Genomic DNA, 12,786 nt, shown 5'->3' on the forward strand with positions numbered 1-12,786 from the left:
GTTCCCAGTAAAAAGTGGAACCAGCATATAGAACAGAAGGAAAAAGCTAGTTATTATAAAACATTATTTATTACCCATAGGATTCCTGAGTCAATGGTTTTTCAACCTCAGCCCATCAAAGTTCCCAGTAAAAAGTGGAACCAGCATATGGAACAGAAGGAAAAAGCTAGTTATTATAAAACATTATTTATTACTCCTAGGATTCCTGAGTCAATGCTACTGGGCAAGGAAATAGAGATTCAGAGAATGTTGAGCCTGGAAAGGAAGTGTGCAAGAAGCTCGAGCTTGCCAATGAAGACACCAGAGATTGAAAAAAAAATGACATGCCCTGGGTCCCACAACAAGTAGGTGGAATAGTTTCTCTCACTGGAACAGGCTGAGAGATTAAATGAAACACATGAAAATCTGCAAAGATTCAGGTATTACAATGGCAAAGGAAAATTTCCACATTTAGCTCTGAGTCTGTGTAGTTTGCATCTTTTACAGAACTGCACGATATTTATGAATTGATAACTAAAGGTCAAAGATAATAAAGACATACCTTTTTAAAATGAAAATATCTGACAAACAGAATGGCTTTCACTAAGAGCTTGGCTCTCTGAACAGCTTTCTGAGACTGCTTATTTGGCCTCTTAGTAAGTTCACTCACGCAGCACCCTCCAGCAGCAAAGCATATGGTTAAGACATAGAATGGACTTTGAGGTCAGAGAGGTTCAAATTTGAATATATACTTTACTTCTTACAAGCCGTGTGATTTGGGCAAGTTAATTAACCTCCTTGCCTCTGTTTCCTCAACAGTGGAGAATGGAGATAATGATATTACATTGCTCACAGGGTCAGTATAAGAATTAAACAAGATAATGCATAACTTTCCTCAGAATGATGCCTGAAGCACAGCAGCTGCTCAGTTTGCTGACTGATGTTTTCATCATTACCTCCCTTGAAGCTGTTGTTATTGTTATCACTATTCCCAGCTTGGTATTGTGACACAAGACAGAAGATAGAAACCACTTATCCAGTCGCTTTACTCAAGTCACTTTTGTCCATGGAATAGCCTCTTCTTTACTTTTGCCACATCAATCAAAGCGCTGAATTTTCTTCCAGAATCAATTCAAGATTCACCTCTCCAAAATTATCCCTAATTCATTATCACAACAATATCTTCTACTCCAAATGGTGATTGTGAGATGGGAGGTAGCAATAATGTTTAAATGTATGAGCCAGGCACAGTTAAAGGAAATAGGGAAGAGGAAGAAACCTGAGCTTTGGAGTTAAGATGCTCTACAAAATGGTCTGCAAGCTACCAGCTGTGTGACCTAGAACACATGTCCTTAAACTCTCTGAGACTTCATCTCTGCATCTGTTAAACAGACATTATAATCCCGCTAGAGCAAGCAAGAGGAACAGCAGGCGGACAGGCAGAACCAAGAATAGGCAAAACGACTGAGGGGGCTGCTGATGAAGATGGAAAAGCTAGGGGTAAGGGAAGAGTACAGGGTCTGTCATTAGAAGAAAAGTCAGAGCCAAGAAGCCTCATGCCACCAGACTGGTAAAGATAATATGTTCTGTCTGAAAACAAAGCAGGTAGGTTTGGCATTCATTAGGAAAAGACCAGAAAAGGGGAGGAAAAGGCAACAACTTACCCTTACAAATGACAACAGATGGTCCAGCTGGGATGCTTAGTTCCAAACCATGTAACCAGTTACATAATATTCAAAGCATATTCTGGTGGCAATAATTTTTAGCTACCTACCACATATTTCTCCATCTACACAACAATACCATGTGCACTACTACTATACCCATTCTGGACTCTAGAGAGAAAGACAGATGACCCAGATTTGGTCAATCAGAAGATTCCATTTCCAGGAATGCTACTTAAAATATTTCATAATCAGCACAACAAGAATGCTGTTTGTCATGATGGACTCCTGCCACAAATAACCATACTGGCCACATTGAATCCCAGTCACCCACTCCTGTGCACAGGATGAGTCCAGCAGTGGATCCTAGACAAAGTAGGGCTAATCAGATCATTCTCTGAGAATAAAAAATGCACCTTGGGGGAAAAAAAGCAAGATTCATTACAGTAGGATATCTGAGATATGAAATCTAAGATAAGCAAGCAGAGAGCAGAGGGCCAGGGATTGAGCTCTGTGGCACTGTGCCTGCCTCTCAAGCACAAGGTCCTGAGTTCAATCCCCAGTACCACATAAAAAAGAGAGAGAGAGAGCAGAATGAAATCAGATATGCAAGAAGGAGAGATGAGCAGAGACAAAACCCAGGTAAAGGTATCTCCTGATTCTCAAATACCTAGTCCTACAGTACCTTCTTTAATTCCTTGGTCTGTACCAGTTTCCTGAGCCAATCAACTACTTTTTAAGCTTGCCCAAATTGAGTTTGTCACATAAAATCAAGGGTTCTAACAAAAATTCCTCTGCTTACTGTGGTAAGCCTTAGCTGTGGCCATGTGCCAAATTAATCACAGTAGAAAGACAAGGGACCATTAAAGAGAAAGATAAAAAAGTAACCCTGAATCTGGTGATTCACTTTTAGATGAAGAAATTTCCACCCTCAACTCACTTGGTCACTGGTGGTAGTTAACTTCAGATAAGCATCTGCTGAAAACAGCCTGGGAGGCCCCAGTGTGCCTCTCCTAGGCATAGCAACCCTCCCCCATGCTAAGTCCTCCCTGGCTTCAGGTGTTTAATCTGCTTCAAGTTAACATACACCTTCTCCTGTACTGCAAAATCACTGGCCCCAGGTTTATTCAAGCAAGCAAATCCCACCATGGCAATCTATTACTATCTTAGCATTCCCCAGAAATGGAGTCTCTGGGCTTCACATACAATACACACCTATGAATGCTCATGCCATTAAAGAGTGAACACATCACAACCCAAAATGCTTGTCTCCAACCTGACCAGGAAGGACAGCTCCCTCAGTCTTACAGTGTATATGCCTAAGCTGATACACATGTAGGCAAATAGCACTGGCTAGCAGTCCAAATCTCTTATGATCAAAGCTCAAATGACCAAAACCTATGAGTTTGTCAGATAAATATCTGAGTGTCCTTGATCATGAGCAGTGAGTAGGGAAGATCACCTGAGGTTATAAAAGCCTCAGTAGGCTCTTTGAATTTAAGAAAAATCTATGAAGTGCAAATATTCAAAAATCCAGAATTCAGTGAAACCCTGTACAGAGATTGCCTTTAGTTAATCTCACTTTAAAATTTAACTGAAATAGTCAGATAACCAGTCATCAGACATCACTGGACTTACAGTGCTTGTGGCTTACAGGGCTACATGCATAAAACGCAGCCAATAAGAAAGGACTTTGTAAGATGAACATCCTATCAGAAGGCAGGATAGTGGAAGCAGGCAAAAAGTAGGAGGTAGAATATCATATCCACCCTTTTCTCGGTGACTAAAATGTTTAATCATCTTCTATCATGGTTTCCTCACCTAGGAAGCTTTTGTCCATTCCAAATAAACAGGATTCATTCACTCTCCATTAATAAGCAATAACTGTAAGCATTCAGTAAACATTAGGTAGATGCCAGGCATTGTGCTAAGCACCTTACTTGGATTGAATAAGTCAACACTTCAGAAAAGCCTGACCCTGTATTTAAATACTTAGCAAGAGTTTAATAAATGCTAGCTATCCTCATCACCATTTCTAATCTTCACAGCACTTCTATGAAGTGCTATTTGTTATAGTTATTTTATAGATCAAGAATTGGTGGCATAGAAGATGCAGAAAGACAAAAGCCACATGTTCTCCCTAATATGATGAACCAAACAAAACATGACAAGAACATAGAAGGGAGAGTATTATTAGAGGAAGGGAAGGAGGGTAGAGAAAGGAGTGTAAGGATGTATAATAGGGGGCATGAATATGACCAAAATACATTATATACATTAGAACCTGCAAACAAAACATATGAAACTAGAGGGGAGTATGGATGGTAGAATGGAGAAGAAAATAAAGTATGTTATGTGCATGTACAAATCTGCCAGATGAAACCCATTAATTTGTATAACCAATAGACACTAATACAAAATATGAAGAAAAACAACATTAAATAATAGCTGTCAACAGCCTTGTTTGGCCACACAGTTTATGGCATTTTCCTTTCACAATGTCCTAAGTATGTGTAAATACAGACCATGCAGGCTAGAAGACCACTGTAACTCATTTTAATATCAGTCATAACAATGAATCTATGGGAATCTTTAAGAGTTTCACCACAATTCTTCTCTGTTCACCTAAGACTTGCTAGTATTATTGATATTCATTAGCCCCTACAAGACAGTGCTGTGCTAGTCTGATCACTATACATGTTAACTCTGTCTCATTTCATGTTATTAGAAAAGCAAGCAATTTAGTGGGAGAGGAATACAGGAAAATAGCCGTATAAAGCATACCTGTGTGATCAATTTTATAATAAAATATGAGGAGTAATCAAAAACAAAGAATTGGAAGCTTGGAGAGATTGAGTTGTACAAAGTTACTCAATAGGCAAAGGAGCCAAGATTCTAAATCAGACAACCTAGCTCAAGAGCCCTTAATTATTAAAATCTACTCCCTCACTGCAGCTCAAAAGGAGTTTCAAAAAAGCAGAGAACAGCCTCCTACCAATAGTTTTTTTATTAGTACATGTTTGCTATACATAATCTTTACACTCTTTTTATATGCTATTATAACTGCATAATCATGACCTCCTTCTTCTTCCCTATTCCTCATTCCATGGGTTACCAAATATTACCACGTATTAATCACCAAGAGGCTTCTTAAAACAAATTTCTAGGTTCAGTCCCCACATTTTCTGATTTGGGAGATGTAGGATAGGGGCTGAGAATTTGCATTTCTAGCAAGCTCCCTGGAAATAACCACGCTGCTGATACAGGCTCCACACTTGAAAATCTACTCTCCTATTCTAGCGCTAAACTCTTGTTATCTATCAGTCATCAAAATAGTAAAGTTCCTCCAAGAAATACTTTAAAGTTTCTTTAAGGGTAAGGATTTACTTATAGCATATCCCTTTCTCTCTTTCTCATGGATTCTAATTTCATTGACCATTTAATTTATTCATTCCACACAAAATTACTGAACTCCTTCTATGTGCCACCACAGACCCTGAAAATACAGCCATGAACACTACAGAATTGATTTCCAACCTGGAGGAGCACACAGCAGATATTAACCAAATGGACACAAAGCACACTAAACTTCAAATTGAAAAGTGCTGTGAAGAAAAGATACTGGGATTCTTTAAAAGAAAATCACAAGGGAGATTGAAGTGAATATCTTTTGGCTTTTGTTTATACAGTAAACAGTCTTCCTTATTTGTCCACTCCACACTTCCTGCCTCACATTACCCACTGTATTTTGGGAGAATGACCTCAAATACAGCCAGCACTCTATACTCTCTGCTAACCCAGGCCTATGTAGACTAGGAAACAGAGACATTAAATGGTCTCTGGCTGTGCCTCCACCTTCCCCTGTCACATGGTAGAAGTCAGTGTCCAGTGGGAAACAGATAAGAACAATGGTGACTCACTGAGCTAAGAGATGGTAGAAACAGAGAAGAACTACAAGAAAGAAGGCAATGTTTTTGAAACCCTGGGTCTAATGAAACCCAAGGGCAGCCCCTTTCTTGTGCTCACTGGTTCAGAAAACAAGGAATTCCTTGCTCTGCCAATTCCCTTTATTTCCTTGAAGATAATCATGATAAATTCAAGAGCCTAACTGGTATTTAAGAGTGATGCTTTTTTGAAAAAGTAGTGATTAGATTGAGACCTAAAGAATGAGTTTGAGTAGCCAAGAGGAGAGTTGGACTTTACAGTTTCAACAGAAAGAACAGAAATACAAAGGCCCTGACATGACCCTACAAGAACTAAAAGCTTGGATGGCATGAGGGGCCAGTGTGGTAGGAGAGGAGTACACCATGCAGGTTAGAAATCCATTGTAATTCATTTTTAATAATCAGTCATAAGAATACAGTTAATCTTGTGATTTAAGCTTTTAAAAACCCTTAATTTTCCTTACCATTTGGTCTAACTCAGAACACATCATATTATCCTACTGCATCTCCTTCATCCTTTCTCTATACACATTTCCTAGTGCAGTCAACTGACACTTGGCCCAAATTCCCTTATCCTACACAAAAAAGAAACCCCATATCCTCTGGTAGCAGATGGCTGGGGACAGAATATTCAGGCTAACACTGCTGTTCCAATAACTAAGTAATGAAGAATAGCCTCCACGGGGCCAATTAGCACCAAGTCCAATGAACATCAGTGACCATGGTCTCTGATCTGCCCTCACCTTTATACAGCTCTGCTCCTCTGCTTCCCTAGATCAGATCTAAGGAGAATTTAAGAATGGTAGAAAGTATGGTTACTAAGAAGTTCAAACATCTACTAAATATCCCCTAAGTAAAGGATACTCAGTATTCTTTCTTCCAACATTCCAAGTTTCTAAATCCTAAGAAAACATACAGTAAGTTTTTAGAAACAGCAAATATCAATTATTTTAAATGAACAATCTTAGTAATAGAACTCCAAGTGTCATCAGCAGTGATAACAGTTGCCTCTTATAGCCATCAATAACTGTTAGGTACCAAAAGGAACCCTGACACTTTTTATCTCATAAATCTGTGAGGTGGATGTTACCACTTTTTTTTCAAAATACAAACATAGAAATCAAGGCTCAAAATGGTGAATTAAACATGGCCAGCATGTAAAGATAGAAATGAGAGTCAAACCCGGATGCCAAAGTACGTGTCCATAACCACTGTGTTAAGTGACCTTTATCATTAAGAAACTGTGCTGGCTGATGTAAACAATAATTTAGATCAAGAAAATAGCTAGCTTCCAGGAATATAAACTTCAAATGAAATAAAACAAGTTCAGGATATACAAAGACAAGTAAAAAGCCAAACACATACTATGTGGCCAAGTTTTCACTGGCTGCTCAAATCTGAGGGCTCAAGAGAAGCCCTTCCATCTTCCATGGTTGTCACATGGATCTATTTCCCACCTAGCTAATCATCTTCTGTAATATGCTACCATCTGACTGCATACATTTCATTCCTGTGAAATTCTCTGGTGAGGTTTTGACAAGCCACTTTTTTCATAAATATCCATTGCACCAAAAGCCAAGAAGATAAGTCACCACAACCTATTGTACCTATGTCATTTCTTCTAAGAGTTTTGGTTCCATTCCTTACTAACTGGGTAATTTAATGCAAACTCTTTAACCTCTCTGAGCCTTAATTCTCTCATCTATGAAATTATCTTCCTTATGAAGTTGCTGTGAGAATTATATGAAATAATTCATATACAGTATTTAGCATATGCTGTAGTGCCTGGTACATAATAAACATTTAATAAATTTCATCAATTTTGGCCATATTATCATTTTAATCTGCTCTAAGATGTGATGTCTGAAAATCAGAATTTCAAATCGATAAATTAAAAATTATTAACTATTAAAATAAACTTCATTTCATATCAAAGGATCTTTCTCTCTTTTCTACTTACAACACTTGAGACAAAATGCATTGGGTTTTTTCCTCACACCAACCAATTCTCTAACTCTCCACATACCAACCAGGTGTCCCACAATTCAATCCAATTCTGATACCAACTAACCAGTATTAGAAGCAGACTCCACAGGGTAAGGGTTCAGTCCTACATGTCTTTCCTCTCTTCAGATCCTATTCACAACTACTTGATGAGCAGAGTACCCATATCTTCTACTTGAGATAATCAATTCACAAAGAGGAAAGATTTATTTTGGTTCAGACTGTGGAGGTTTAAGTCCACGACCAGTTGGATCTACAGCTTTGGGCCTGTAGCAGCACATCATGGAGGGAATTCATGGAAAAGGAAGCCTATCCGTCTCATGGCCAGGAACAAAAAAGAAAGAAACCAGAGTCACACAATCCCCTTTGCAAGCATGCCTCCTGTGAATGGAAGATCTTCCATTAGGCCCCTCCTTTTAAAGGTTCCACACTTCTCAGTAGCACCAAGTTGGAGACACATGGGCCTTGAAGGGACATTCCAGATCCAAACTGTAGCAACTATAAAGTTCCAAAGACTTCACCCTCTTTCCATTTCAATAATTTTTAAATGACTCACAGAACTCAGAAAAATGTTTTACATACATTTACTTACTATGTTTTACAAAGATTAAAACTCAGGAACACCCAGATTGAAGAGATAGACAAGAAGAAAAAATAGGAGGGGAGGTATGAAGAGTTTCCTTGCCCTGTCTGATTGTTCTACTCTCCGAGCACCTAGAGGTGGTCACCAATCCAGAAGCTCTCTGAACATTATCATATGAAAGTTTTACATAGGTTTCCTTACATAGTATGATTGCTTAAATTATTGGCCACTGATGATTACCCCAATCTGTTGCACCTTTCCCTTCCCCAGAGGAAGGAGGGGTGCAATTGAAAGTTCCAATCTTCTAATTATGCCACAGTCTTTCTGGTGACCAACTTCAATCCTGAAGCTATCTAGGGGCTGCCAGACACCAATCATTTCATTAATATAAAAAAGTCATGTAGCACTTGGAGATTCCAAGAGTTTTAGGAGCTATGTACAGGAATAAGTGGCAAAGATTAAAAAAATATCCTTTATCATACCCAAAAGTTAACTTACCACAACTTTGAAAAAAATTCTGATGTAAAACAAGACATATTTGAATTACAGAGCCTAACAATCCCATGTACACAAACAAAAAAAATTTAGAAGGAAAAAAAATTATTAAAAATATCTGCCCATTTCTACAGAAAGCAAGCTAGCTAACTGATATTCCCAAACAATTCACCATGCAGAAAAATGACAAGAAGCAAAACCTTCTAGCCTAGAAACCTACTAGAGAGCTGGCTATTTAGCAGCTATGTCCCACCTAGTTTTAACACCTGGGAATGCATTTATTCCAAGGAATTAAGGAATAGAAGTGTGATATATAATCAAAATAGAATCACATAAACTTTATGGACTTCAGTTTGCTAGCTGATAAAATGAGATTGTTACTATACACAGATGTTTTTTAGATCTCCTTTTGCTTTTAAATGCAATGACTTTAGAAAGGTTACCATTTCCTGGAGAAGATGATATAGGACTTTTCTCAAATAACACCATTCTTCAAATAGAAAGCATGTTATTTGACTTCAACTTCTAACCCTGTCCTTTGCTGTTACACAAACCAAGTAACAATTTAATCTATAAGAAATAAAACTTGAAGATGATTCTGAGAAGCAGGTTACAGGTCTTTGTCATCCTGATTGCTCCAGTGATGCACTCTTTCCCACTTGTACGTGCAAAGAAAGGGACATCTGTTTGAGCTATTAGGAGGAGGAATAACAGCCTTCTCCTAAGAAACCACTGTATATTGATAACATCTAGCCCTGGAAAATCACTGCATTTATTTGAGAAGTATGTCAACAGCATCACACTATCCTCTAAGCAAGAAAGAATTCTGGCAACAGGAGGTAAATATGATGCTACATGGGAATCTGAGATATAATAATCACACTACATTTATGCCATGGTCATAGAGAATATATCAACTCTTAAGAGTGAGCTAATTATAGAGAAATCCACTGCATGCATTATTAAGTCTAGGGGGAATATGCAATTCTTAGTCTGTCAAGTGATAATAAGCATATATGGCATTAGAGAGAATCTAGGGATCAAAACAAGTAACTAAAATTAGTGTCTCTTGTATATTCCCCCCGGTGCTTCATTGATAAATGTAAATAGAATTCATTTGAGACAACTAGACTTAAATATATCCATCAAAGTCCTTCGTTGCAACCAACAGTACTAACTTAATAAAGTAAAATCCAAACATATTGGGTTGTGGAGCCTCTCATAGAACCAACAGGAGCCTAGAGAAGGCTTAGTATCATGCAGCAACCTAGAGAATGCCAGAGGCCAAGAAATGGGAAACATAGCCAGCACATTGGTGGAAAAGCAATCAAAGATGCCATTGCAACTGCTCCCCATGATGAATAATATCCAAGTGTACTTTGTGTCATTAAATCACTCACTCAAGATTTAAAGTACTGAGAATGAAGAGAATCAGATTGCCAAGACTGGTCACATGTCAGCCTCCTGGGAGCAGAGAGTTAAAATGGTTCTGTAATCTTCTGATTCTATGGAGAGAGACAGTCACCTGAAAATTTTCTCTCCCAGCAATACTATGTGAAATAGTGAAGGGCAGTTTCTCAAAGGAAATCAGGATACTATTCTGAAGGAAGAATTCATCCTTGCTTGCAACCTAAAGGAAAGGAAAGCTATACGCAATAGGGCCATGTATGTATTTGGTTAACAATTAATAAACCTACCAAGATCATGATACAAAGAAAGTAATTCCAGAGGATAGAAGATCTCATCAGCCAAAAAGTATAATATCTAACATACTCTCACCACATCAAACACCCTGAGATATTGTGTATTAAGAAAAAAATTCCAACATGATTTTTAGGCTTCTACTCAAAATAAGAATACCCAAACTCTTAGTTGTCAGAAAAATTCCCGCAAGGTCATTGGATCATTATTTTTCTTTTCTTTCTCATTTAAAAAAGGGTTAAAAAACTGAAGGTCTTAGCATATGTCTTACTTCTAGAATGTAGATACCTCATATGTGCAGCTGCAACCAATAGAAGCCTACATTTTTAAAGGCAAATATCTGTACCCTCTCCTAAGCCAAGTTTTTAAAAGTGAATCCAAAACAAATGGTCTGGACTTAGAAGTCTCATCCTCAGACCCCAGACAAAAAGGAGTGTTTGGCAACAACATACCCTTTATAGATTAAAAGGCAAATGTAGCACATTCTGTGGGAGCTTGGCCAGAGTTTATTCTGCAATCTGCAGATGGCTTCATTAGAGATGTCATTATGGCTCATCACGTCAATGTGGGTTGATGTATTTCAAATGCCATTTACTTCAAATCTTTCCACTTCATTGAACAATGAGATATAAGTTATAGTAATAAAACTTCTTATATGGAGTTTTGACCTACAGTGGGCAATTTTCTTATTTGTTATAAGCCATTTTCTCTTTTAAAATATAGAATTCTCAGAAGCTCTTCTTCCTATTCCTTGATAAAGGAGTCTATCTGGATGCTTTCAGTGAATGATTACTAAACTATGAAGACAAGTGTCAAGTTATCTTGATATGTGTGCATTTTTTAACATACTGTAAAGGCTACACTGTTCTAATAGCAATCCAGAGCCAATCAGAATTGTTTAAAGTACTCTTTTCAGCAAGGCCATAAAATATCACACGATATAGTTTCAAAATGATTGAGCCATGAAAGATTGTTTGAACAAAAATGAGCAGACATGAAATTTATTTTTTACGGAGCCCCTGAACCTGTGCATAACATGAGTTATGAAACAAAATCAGTACTAAACATGCCCCAGAAAGCAAAGCTTATGGTTAAAAGCAAGATCCTACTGTTCATTTTCCTAAAATAAGAGGATCACGTTTCCACTGATGTAGCAATAAATGTTCAGTTGTACCCAAAGATATCCCAGCATTTACTTGATTCACTCAGGGACTAGGTCACTTCTAATTAGTAATTAATTATTTGTTGTCCATTAGTCCCTATAGCGAATACCTCCTGCTCAGCAAGAATTTTGCAATTTTTAAAGGTACCTACATTGGGAACTTGGGCAATCTTGCACAGGATGCACAAAGCTAACTACTTTATGAGTGTTTAATTCACACAAAGTAAGTAGAATCAAGACAGTTGGGATCTAGTCCTGACTCTTTCTAGGACAAGTTTAACCTTTCTGATCATCTGTTCTCACTTTTAAAGTCAAGGGTTGAACACGTATGATTTTTTAAACATAACTTTACCATTAAACACACACATACAAAAAATTAAAACCCTCCTCTCCGCTGGTCAGCCAAGCAGTGTGAAGCTCCTCCGCTGTGTTCCAGTTCCTGCCCAAGGGAAGTTGAGGTTCCGGGAGTGGCTTGGAGCCCCGTCTTCATCCTGTGCTCCTCTCTGTGGGTCAGCCAAGCAGCGTGAAGCTCCTCAGCTGTGTTCTGGTTCCTGCCCATGGCAAGGTGAGGTCTCAGAGTGGCTTGGAGCCCCGTTTTTATCCTGTGCTGCTCTCCACGGGTCAGCCAAGCAGAGGGAAGCTCCTCGGCTGTGTTCCAGTTCCTGCCCACAGCACGGTGAGGTCCCAGGAGCGGCTTGGAGCCCCGCCTTCAACTGGTGCTCTGCTTAGCTGCACAGGGGCCTGCAAGGCCCAATTCCAACACCCCCTGCTCCGCCTTCTGGCTTTTCTGCTACCTGGTCCCACACTACAGAGGCACAGGGGATTATACTTCACATAGTTAAATGTGATAGATTAATAACTACCACAAATTGTCATTTTCTAAGCTGCGCTTGATGCTATGGTATTGCTGATTGTAACATTTGGCCTAATATGTTGTGATTGATCTAATCAGTTTTCCTTCCTGGTATAAAGAAAATAAAATAGCCTCAGAGTCATTAGAGCCTCAAAACCTAAACACAAGCTATATCTGGAAGACACCTCTGAAAAGCAATCATTCCACAAGGGTTTTAAACACAAGCAACAAAGATACCTGCATTAAGCAATTTTGAAATATCAACCATGGAATTAAACCAAGGACAGTCCCAAAAACAAAAATGAGAAGACATTTAAGCAAGGCACAAATGCAAGCTTCCACACCACAAAAAGGAATGGGGAAAATGAGGTGGAAAAGTCGGATAATCAACCACATGGACA

General features: G+C 38.5%; 1 protein-coding gene across 6 annotated transcripts in view; it reads right to left on the reverse strand.

The window, feature by feature from the left end:
* Sumf1 (sulfatase modifying factor 1) overlaps positions 1-12,786 on the reverse strand; it is a 671,842-nt gene that overhangs the window by 381,928 nt on the left and 277,128 nt on the right. The gene's annotated exons all lie outside the window — the stretch shown is intronic.

Source organism: Heterocephalus glaber, unplaced genomic scaffold, assembly GCF_053883595.1.
Source record: "Heterocephalus glaber isolate CG9 unplaced genomic scaffold, H.glaber_assembly_v1.0 deba00001472, whole genome shotgun sequence".
Classification (NCBI taxonomy): domain Eukaryota; kingdom Metazoa; phylum Chordata; class Mammalia; order Rodentia; family Bathyergidae; genus Heterocephalus; species Heterocephalus glaber.